Genomic DNA, 11,477 nt, shown 5'->3' with positions numbered 1-11,477 from the left:
TGAAATTCCCTCTGAGGCCAGTCTCCACCATTGCCACGAGAAACCAGGGGCAATATGGGAGCCGAAAAGAATGGAAAACTAATAATATCAAATCAACGTCGCAAATGAAATATGGAAGCGTAGGAGCAAGTAACACGATCCAGATCATATGTCCCTGTTCGGATTATTGCTGCGTGTGTTTGAGAAAATGAAAGCAGAGAAGGTAAATATAATTGGCTTGTCTTTTTAATCATTATGGGAATGTTTGCTATTTAATAAATTTATGACATTTTAAAATGCTTTGCCAAATGCATGCTTCCCCAAACAGTGTTAGGTTTTGAGCTCCTTTAAGGCAAAGATCATGCCTCATATTTATTTTATGTGTCATAGCAACTATCACGGGGCCAAGGGGTCACTAAATACCGACCGCTCTGCCTCCAGCTAATGAAAGGTAGCCCCGTGCATCGTTCCCTGTCTAAACAGAATCACACAAAGGAAACTGGGCTTAATCAGTGGAGAGGAGATGGTGTCAGGGGAAGGAGAATGTTCTATTACTCAATACCCAATGAGTATTTTGTGTTAAGGAACTCTGTGAGCAAGTGAGGCAATATGCAAAAGCCATCCCCACAAGAATGAGTTAGGACCACCGTGTTCCGTGAGGTGACCCTGTCCTTTGTCATTCAGGGTGGGAAGACGTTTAAAGAGAGTATGATTGATAATTAGCTTATTTGAACACAGTGGGATGCATGATCACCACAGGAGGTTTTTTGTTTTTTTTTATGTTTGTTTATTTTTTGAGAGAGAGAGAGAGTGTGAGCAGGGAAGGGGTTAGAGAGAGGGAGACACAGCATCTGAAGTACGCTCCAGGCTCCGAGCTGTCAGCACAGAGCCCGACTCGAGGCTCAAACCCACAAACCACGAGATCATGACCTGAGACGAAGTCGTTCCCTTAACCGACTAAGCCACCAAGGCACCTCCACCCCAGGAGATTTTGAGACACAATAGAATTGGGGCATCTACCTGAGTGGCCCAGTCATATGAGCATTTGGCTCTTGATTTTGGCTCAGGTCGTGATCTCAGGGTTGTGGGATCGAGCCCCTCATCAGGCTCCATGCTGACTGTGGAACCTGTGTCAGATTCTCTCTCTCTCTCTTCATCTGCCCCTCTCCTTTGCTCGCTTTCACTCTCGCTCTCTAAAGTAAAAAAAAAAAAAAAAAAAAAAAAAAAAAGGCACAATAGAGTCCTAGAACATTAAGGCTGGTAAGTTCTTTGGAAATCAGAGTTCAATACCAAAGGGACAAAAATCTGTTACCCGGAAAGAGAATTTTTTTTTCTGAGAAATTGGTTCTGTTAACACAGAGAAACGACAACAACAACAAAACACTGTTTGCAGCCAGATAAATTTGGTTCATACTTTTATTAACCCGTTAGTCCACATGAACACATACAGGGAAATTTTTCCATAAGCCAACTTTTTAAAACTATCATTCTCCCAAATATCTGCGTACTAATCTCCTCCACTTCATGTTTTTGGTGACGTGACCGTTGTCACCTTGCGGACGGAAACGCGTGTCCCCTTCTCCTGCTACAGGTGAGAGAAACGTCCCAGGGGATGACGTGATGCGTCCGAGGCCACGCGGTCATCCGATGGCAGCACCGAAACAGGGGCGGACTGGTGAGCATAGTTACCTTGCGGGGCGACCACACGAATAGTAGGGGCGATTGTTGTAGCAGTAGTGGTAGTAACAGCGGTAGGAGCAGAAGTAGTTACAGTCGTAATCGTAGTACCAGCAGCACCGGAAGTTACGGCAGCCGTAGGGGTGGTAGTAGCCTACCGGGAGAGCAGCGGAAGCGGAAGTGACAGTAGTGGGCAGCACTGGGAGACGGCGACCGTGGCCTGAGCGCCTTCTACTGGGCACACTGTATGAGCTCCAAACCCGTATTTTCGTACCAGGCTCCCCACCCAGCAGGTCCACCTGCGAGGGCAGTTCTCACCGTGGTGTCCTCAACACTTGAAAGCCCGGGCCCGACTGAAGCAGGAACTTCATCCGTATTTATCGGCCGTAGAACGAATAAACGCTAACAAATCGTCCCTGTCGAGACTAAAAAAAGAACAGCTCCAAAGCGCCAGAGTGTTCTGTGTTATCAGGAATCAATAAATCTCTCTGTTTAGGATTTCCCCTGCGTCTTCCCTCGAAGGTCAGTGGTATGTGTCTGGAAAAGCTCTACGAAAGTTCTTCAATTTCAGGAAACAGAATTACGAGCGACGGCTCCTCGTGTAAATGAGCAAAGACACGTTGCGACAGTTCGGCAAATTACCTTGAAATATGAACAACACACGCAGAAGGAAAACTCGAGCAGCGCTTTGCTATTCACCAGGGTCGCCCACTTAAAAGATCCCCACCGCAAAATTATTCCGTTAACAATAATCCAAAAAGGGTAACAACGGGCGTAGGCAGGCAGGAAGGAAACTGGTCTACAAATAAGGGGCCTTACCTGTAATAAAGGAAGTTAAGGATTTTAATGAGCCTACCGGGGGAGCTACTTGGTAATCACTGTTTAGTAAGAGGAAAAATAAACAAAGGGGAAAATGATGGATGTTAGTGAACAAGAAAATGTCCTCAATAAATTCCTCATCTTCAATCTTGGTGCATTCTATGACCATGGTGCTTTTTTTTTTTTCTATCTGCTTAAAGATGTTTATTCCAAAAAGGTTAGTTTTTATTTTGAGTCTAAAGGAAAAATTGGGAGGACATAGTGACAAGATGGCTGTCTCAGGTACTCACCGGAAGGGGTAAAGGGTGTCCTAAACCTTGTACTTCCAGGGGGCAGAGCGAAGGTCTGTGGGTGGCAGCACCAGGGAGCCACATTTCCTACGTATGTAGCTCAGAATTTTCTCATAATTAGAGCTGATCGATAATGGGTCCGTTTGCCTTGAAAAATACAGGTTGGAACATTCTGCCACTGGAAGAGTCTGGGCAAAGCTGAGGCCACCATCGGTCAGGAGAAAGTTGGCATCCAGGTGTCCTTTACCTTCTGGGACTCCCCAGCTCTCTGTGGAACACGAAAGACTCTTCATTTCTTTGCTGCTTGAGCACTCCTGCAGAACATTGGGTGAATACTGCCAACTGGTGACTACTTTCAAAGGGTTATTTGGTCCTGATGTGATCACTGGGACAGACAGTCTTAACTCAGTACTCAGGTGAACATGAACATGTTGCCCTTTGTTTAAAGCAAGAAGCGAAGGCAAAAAGTGAGCATTCTCACCTCCCCTTGGGCCTGGTCCCACCACGAAACACACCCAAACTGGTAGAAATAGGTCTAACTGGCCATTCTGTAGAACTTCCAGTGAGCCTTCAGGAACGATGGAGGGCTTGGGCGAGTTCTGATGTGCAGCTACACTGAATCCCTGGCCTCGTGGACACCCGTAAACATTGCATTAAAAAACTTTTAAAAACCGGTCAGAAAACAGACAACCGAACAGAAAAACAGACAAAAAGACTTCTCAAAATCAGATATCTAATTTGGCCATAAATATACAAAATGTCCTTAACCACTTGGTTGCCAAAGAAATGCAGATTAAAAGAATAACAGGGGTGCTTCGGTGGCTCAGTCGGTTGAACGCCTGACTCCTGATTTGGTTCAGGTCATGATCTCACGGTTCATGGGATCGAGCCCCGCGTCGGGCTCAACGCCGACCGCACAGAGCCTGCTTGGCATTCTCTCTCTCGCTCTCGCTCTCACTCTCGCTCTCGCTCTCGCTCTCGCTTTCTCTGCCACCGCCCCCTCTATTAAAATAAATAAATAAACTGAAAAAATATATAACAAATTGCTACCGTATAACCACCAAAGGCCCTAAAATTAAAAAGATCCCCAATAGCAAGAGTTGGCAGGATGCGGAGTAGCTGGAACACACACATTGTTGGTGCGCGTGCTTGTTTGCCCTTCACTTTGGGAAACCATCCAGCGGTATCTATCAAGATTGAACATATGAATACCCTAGGACACAGAAATTATATTGCTGGGTACACACAGAACTGCATCCTTTTGTGCACTCGAAGACCCGTACAAGAATGTCCGTGGCGGTATTGTTTATGATAACCAAACATCAGAATCCATCAACAAGGGAATGAGTAAACCAATTTGCCACGTCCCTGAAAGGAAATGCTGTGTAGCAAAGAAAATGGACTGTAGCTATTTGCCATAGCATGGATGAATCTCCTAGCACGGAGTAAAGGAACGTGAATAAAGAAATGGTCATCTTGTATCGTTCCCTTTATGTAAAGTTCAAAAGCAGCAAAACTCATCTACGGTTTTAGAATTCAGAACAACAATCACCTTTGGAGTGGTGATAACGATAGAGAAAAGCACAGGGGGGTTATCTGTGGTGCTGATCATATTTTGTTTCTTGACTTAGGTTGTCATACACAGATGTAATCACTGTGCGAAAATCCGTTGAGCTATATGGGTGTGATCTGTGCACTTTTCTGTATGTCATACATCAATAAAAGTTTGTTACACTAGATTATTTGATTGAAAATGGGACTTTTAACTTCAACTGCAACTTTTAACTTCCTCTGATTGTTTTTACTTTACTCAATACTAAATAATTCTAAAATGGGAGTTCTGTAAACCAACCCATGGTCTAGCAGAAGCTGGTGTGCCAGAACCAAAGGAGAGGCTAGTGTTAGGGATGGAGGAACATTCCAACAGAAACCGTGAAGGTAATTACGGACACCTCAACCCAGAGAACTTTAATGCTTGGCTGGTAACCAGATGGAAAGACGTTTATTAGCATGGCTTCCAAGAAAGCATTCATTTCAGGAAAAATTCTTTCCACTCCTACATGCAACTCGCCACGCACGTGCACATACTAAATGCACAAGTTCACAGAGCTTAGAATCTGTTTGTGTATTTGCATTGTGTAACCACATAGAATTTCTTCCTTCTTGAAGTTGTTTGCTCTCACACAAAGGTCTCAGGGCTTATTCTCATTTTAAGTTTTTTGTTGGAGATCCACTGCCTTCTGAACAAGATGTAGTATTGCGCAGCATAAAGACAAAGCTACCATCAAAACTGAACGTAGTCTCTTGTGACTGAAACTGAATTTATAAAAATTTGTAAACAAAAATCCCTCCGTTCTTCATTTTCTAATAATTCATTTCAATGACGACTTGCTTATTTAACCGGTCCTCTGTACAGGACTGCCAGGTTGGCTTGTCCATTCTGGGGCCCAAATTGTGGAACAATTTTCCTTTGAGTTCTATCTACTTCCGAAGTCAACTCTAGAAAGGCTCTTCTGTAAAAGGCAGCGAAAGAAGTGAGAAACATGGACCACCCAAGTGAAAAAGAGAACTAAATGTGCTATTCTGAGCAGTGAACTGAAAGCCCCATTTCCTACTTGTGTGTTCGGATGTCAACATGTCTATCTCTACCCGTCTACCTACATCTATTTATCTATGTATCTCTACCTTTACCACTATCCAATTCTATCTCTCTCTCTATCTCTCTCTCTATCTATCCATCATGGTTCTTGTATAAATGTCAAATCTCCACTCCCAGAGACTTGATGAAACCTTCAGTCTATGTCCTAGGGGAAATTTCTGACCCAGGTTGGCCTAATTTCACACTTCCTTCATGACTAGCTCTGCCTCACCCTGCCGTGTCCCAGGCCACCTCATCAGCATGCATGGTTTCTTTTTTTGTAGAGAGAGAATTATCAGCCTTTCTGGCCACATAACGGCTCAGAGATCACACCTTATGTGCACATCTTAAGAACTTTGCTTTTCTGGGATGTTTGCCTTCTGGAGACTATGGGGCTTATCTTCAATTCCAAATATTTATCCTGTTCCCATCTATCAGCGTGGAAATTTCTGGTGCTTTATAAAGCAGAGTAGAACTTTCTAATTGAGTATTCCTTATAAAGAGTTCCATATTATACAGAAATTATAATTCCTACAGGATTTCCTGTTTCAACCATTTATCTATGCCCCTTTCTGTTTCTCCCCCCAAGAATTTAGCTGTCTGGGATTTTGCTGCTTAACTATTGGCAACTTTCATTTAGACCGGACCACGGGACACATGCCAGTCCAGGGTTAAAGGTTGCTCTCAAGCAAAGAATTAAGACCCTGTCCTTTCTGTTTTCCAGCTTTGTTTACTTCCACAACCTAGGACAAATCCTCCTGTTTTTTCCGGGTTTTCAATTCCTTGAGAACAATCTTCCATATCTGACTCATCTTAAATGTTTATCCAAGCAAATTTTACATAAGTTTTTATAAATTGTATGTTCAATAAATTTTTTAAAAATCACTTCATGAATAAACACTTTAAATAGCTTGGGACTTACCGGTTTAAGACCCTATTTTTAAAAATACCAGATCAGTCATTTTGCACCCCAGCTCCTCTCCACTATAACACCCTTGACCTCTGTTAGTTCTGCGTATAAAATACACCTCATCATGAACATTGACCAATCACCAACATGCCCTATGTAAATTACAGAATCATTCAGAATCATCAAAATTTAACAAAAAGGAAGTCATGGATGATTTGCATGGTCAGACTACCCTTTCGCCGAAGGCAGAAGATGTAGGCAAAGTAGTTTTTAAAAGGCTAAGGCATTCATAATGACCAGAAAAGTGGAATCAGAGCAGCTGAAAAGTTGGGAGGAAATCCTGGGAGGGAAAGGGATGCAGAGGGGTAAACCCTGACTCCAAAACCACATGTGCACAGAGACCCCAGTGTCCGCAGGAGAAAACAGCAGCAGGGAGCTTATAGAATACAGCAAAGAGTTCAGCTCCTGCCCACTGTGGGGAGACAGAGTCGGACGTTTGAATCCAGGCAAGTTAGCCGCTACAAAAATGAGAATCAATACTCTTCAGAGGAATAAAACAGAATCCATGCTCTTTATGACATATTATTATGTCTGGAATTCAATTAAAAATCACCAGATACATGAAGAAATGGGCAAACTGACCAAAATTGAAGCAAAAAAGCAGTAAAAAGAAATCACCCCCAGATGACCTAGACACTGCAATCAGTTGACAAAATTTGAAAGCAACTATCACAGAAGTACTCAGGGATTTGATGTATTCTCATTAGAGAAATGGAACTATGAAGAAATATGATTTCCACAGAAAACCTGCACACACATGCCTAGCACAGTTTTTGTCATCACTGGCAAAACTTGGAAGCAAGCAAGGTGTCCTTTAGTAGGTGAGTGGATAACTAAACGTTGGTCCATGCAGACAATGGAGTATTATTCAGCACTTAAAAGAAATGAGCAATCAAGCCATGAAAAAACATGGAAGAAGCTTCAATGCATATTTCTCAGTGAAAGAAGCCAGTCTGGAAAGACTTTATATTGTATGATTCCAATTCTATGACACTCTGGAAAAGACAAAACGATGACGGTGAGAAGACATTGGTTGCCAGTGGGATGAGGGGAGATATGGACACGTGGGTACAGAGGATTTTTAAGGCAGCTAAAATGTTCCCTATGATACCAGAATCATACCATACCATATGAACACAGGCCGTTATACATTTGTCCAAATCCATAGAATGCACAACACCAAGAGTGAACCATATGTAAACTGTGGACTTTGGGTGGTTATGACGTGTCATTTGTAACAAATGAACCACTGGTGGGAGAAGTTGATAAGGGGCAGGCAATGTATGCTTGAGAGCAAGACGCATATGAGAATCATTCCATCTTCCCCCTCAGTTCTGCTCTGTCCCTAAAACTGCTTCAAAAACAAATGAATTTGCATTAAAAACGCAAATTCTAGAGCTGACCATACAGCTAAGTTGACATTTTTACGGGTGTGGCTTAATAACATGAGAAACGGCAGAAGATTCAGTGAACTGGATGGTAGAGAAGTAGGAATTACTCGGAAGAAATGGAGAAAATGATTGAAGAAGCATGAACAGAGCCTCAGAGATCTGTTGGGCATACATAGTATGCATACAGTCGGAATCACAGAAGTAGAGAAGAGAGATGGAGCAGAAACAAACAATGGAAAAAAATAATAAAGACCAAAAAAGATCCCAAATTTGGTAAGTGTTTCATTAAAAGGCCCATGTCTACCTAATAAAGCGCTTGCAGTAATGCAAATATCAAGATATTAACGCTTGTCATCAACCCCAAAACATTTCAGACATGCGGGCCTTACAAGCAAAATAACTAGCTTTGTCCTGAAATCTGAAGTTGACTTCTTCTTATTTCTGTGAAGTCAGATTTATAGTTGACCCTTGAAAACCACAGGTTTGAACTGCGTGGGTCCACTCGTGGAATTTTTTTGTTTCAAGAAACACAGTGCTATACGGTAAACGTATTTTCACTTTGTTACGATTTTCTTGATGACATTTTCTTTTAACTAGCTCACTTCATTATTAGAATACAGTGTGCATTACGCGTAGCACACAAAGTATGTGTTAATTGACTGTTTATGTTTTTGGTAAGGCTTCTGGCCAACAGTAGGTTATGAAGTTCGGGAAGTCAAAAGTTACGCGCGGATTTTCAGCTGGCTGTGGGTAGATGCCTCTAACCTCCACGTTGCTCAAGCATCAACTGTACTTGTTAAAGCTGTAAATTACTTCTTGAACCCCTATCAACAAATGGATGTGTTTCCATAAATGAGCAAAAAGCACAAGACACGTGAATACTGTTTGCTTGTGGCATTATTCAGATGTGTATCTTTCTGGCCCAGCCCATCAAAGCCCCTCTCCTGCTCATGCTCTCCTTCTCCGTCAGAAACAAACAAATAAACAAACAAACAACAACAACAACAAACCTCACTCTCAGGAGTTCCCTGGCTGAATTGGATGAAACGACTATTCTCTTTAAACTTTCAACATCATTTTTTCCTAATATATGATTTTATATTTTTCAGGCAATGTCTATCATGACCATTGTCATAATATAAAGGAAAGCAGTTACGATACATTGACATGACATTGAAATGAGAAATGAAAGCAAATTTGGGGCACCTGGGTGGCTCAGTCAGTTAAGCATCTGACTCTTGATCTCAGCTCAGGTCATGTCATGAGTTCGAGCCCCACATTGGGCTCTGATGGCACAGAGCCTGCCTGGGATTCTGTCTCCCTCTCCCTGTTCTTCCCTGTTTGCTCTCTATCTCTCTCAAATGCAAATAAACTTTTTAAAAGAGAAAACAAATGAAAACAAATTAGAAATACGTGCAACCAAAAACAACAAAACGAGAGTGCTCTGAAGTTAAAATAAATAAAAATATGAACTTTATTCCCTTTAATTCAAAAACACGTTGAGAGCCTACAATGTGCCAGTGTTGTTGTTTTTGTTATTACAAGATGTTTACAACTAGTCTGTGTTTCATTGCCATCTGATTTTATACACGTGTTTTTCTAAATGTTATCCAAGCAGACTAATGAACACCCTGGCAAGATTCAAAAGAATATCTCGAGAAGAAAATAAGCAATAGCCTAGTAATACCTTCACAAATTAAAGACATGGAACCTCACTGCTGCAAATTCAGCTCTCAGTTACAAATTTGATGCATGGATTTTTTTCACCTACCGGCCAGGAGTAGGCAATAGGGTTGGTTTGATAAATGAGCTGTCAGTTTCGTTTGGCATCTTTTTAGAAATTATTTTTAATTTTCTTCCCCAATTCCAGGGTCACATCCCTTGCGATTCATGTAATTAAACAACAGCAAAAAACTCTCCAGAGGAAAGTTGTAGGAATCAAAGTTGTAAGCATGTCACAAACGAGCACAGTTAAATACTGGGTGGAGTGCTCGTTTGCTCTAGTAGAAATCTGTCAAACGTTTAGACGGGTGTTAGAGATGTACAATCGGTCAAAAAGACCACGTGAAGGTCGCCTAGGAGCGCAAGGAGGGTCTCTGGGGAGTGCGTCACCTTCACCCATGGAAGATTCTGTCAGGTAGATTTCCCACCAGTTTCATGTCATGTGTGTTATTTGTTAACAAAACACATCCAACGCTGCCTAACCTCAGTATGTCCTTTGAGCACTTGAGCCCAAAGGGTAACATTTTTTCTACCCGTCTTTAGATAGCAGTGTTTTTCAGGTCACTCTATCTCCGTATAAGTGATAGCTGGGTGAGGGGCGTCTGGGTGGCTCAGTCGGCTGAGCGTCCGACTTCGGCTCAGGTCATGATCTCGCAGTCGGTGAGTTCAAGCCCCGTGTCTGGCTCTGCGCTGACAGCTCAGAGCCTGGAGTCTGCTTCAGATTCTGTGTCTCCCTCTCTCTCTCTGCCCCTCCCCTGCTCATGCTCTGTCTCTGTCTCAAAAATAAATAAAAACATAAAAAAAAAAGTGATAGTTGGGTGAGCACATAAAAAGAACAGCTAACTCGGGCATGGAGCATCAGAGAAGGTTTTTGAAGGAAAGCAAACTTAAGATGAGAAAGGAAAAGTGAGCAGGAACTACCTCCCTGGCGGGAAGAATATTTCAGGCACAAGGAACCACGTGTACCGTGTCCTGAAAATGAGCAAGCACGTCCTACTCGAGTGGTAAGTGAAACTCACTGTGCCTGGAGGGTTGAGTCCGGGACACTGGAGTCCGGAGGGATGAGACTGAAGGGTGAACAGGTGGAAAACGCACAGGCAGAGGAGGTGCTGTCACAAACCGGGGACGAGAGGTGCGGAAACGGCCGACTTGATGTCATTGGGCCAGTGCCCTGACCTGATCGGTACTTTGGAAAGACCACGCTGGCTGCACCCCTGAGCACGTTCCTCAAGACCAGATGAGGAACGGTAGTCACAGGGTCCTCACATGGGAAACTCGCCAGAGTCTCACGGAGGCGTGACGCTGGCAGGAATTACAGCGACAGCGGAGGAGATGGGGACGGATAGGCACGTTTAGGAAATTTACAAACAACAGGCGTTGTGAGTGACGGTGAGAGCAGAGAGGGAAACCAGAGGTCACAGCTGGAATTTTGGGGGAGGACAAATGACCCAGAGGGGCTCCATCCACTGACTGAAGGAAGAGGACCACGTTTGTGGGGGAAAGACAGAGGAATGAACTTGCTGGAATGTGAAGTGTGCATGGGACAGGAAAGCAGAGATAGTCAGCACGGTTGGGTCTGAAAGCATGAGCTGTCATTTTGAAAGATGCAAAGTGGGTCCAGGTAAGGAGGTGGCATCTCCATGAGTGAGAGGTGAGGGAGTCCCACAAAGAATCTCGAGAGTCTGGGTTATCTAATAGGCAAAGGATGGGGCGCCTGGGTGGCTCAGTGGGTTAAGCATCCGACTTCAGCTCAGGTCACCATCTCATGACTCGTGGGTTCCAACCCCGTGTCGCGCTCTGTGCTGACAGCCCCTCCCCTGTTCTCTCTCTCTCTCTCTCTCTCTCTCAAAAATAAACATTAAAAACATTTCTACAACAAGAATAGGCAAAAATAAAGAATGCATAAAAGAAACTAAGAAAAAGCCAGTGACCAAAGAAATGAGGAAATTTGGGGGAGCCTGGGTGGCTCAGTCGGTTAGGCATCCGACTCT

Source organism: Panthera uncia (assembly GCF_023721935.1).
Source record: "Panthera uncia isolate 11264 chromosome B2 unlocalized genomic scaffold, Puncia_PCG_1.0 HiC_scaffold_24, whole genome shotgun sequence".
Lineage (NCBI taxonomy): Eukaryota > Metazoa > Chordata > Mammalia > Carnivora > Felidae > Panthera > Panthera uncia.
Note: the sequence above shows the minus strand (reverse complement) of the source record.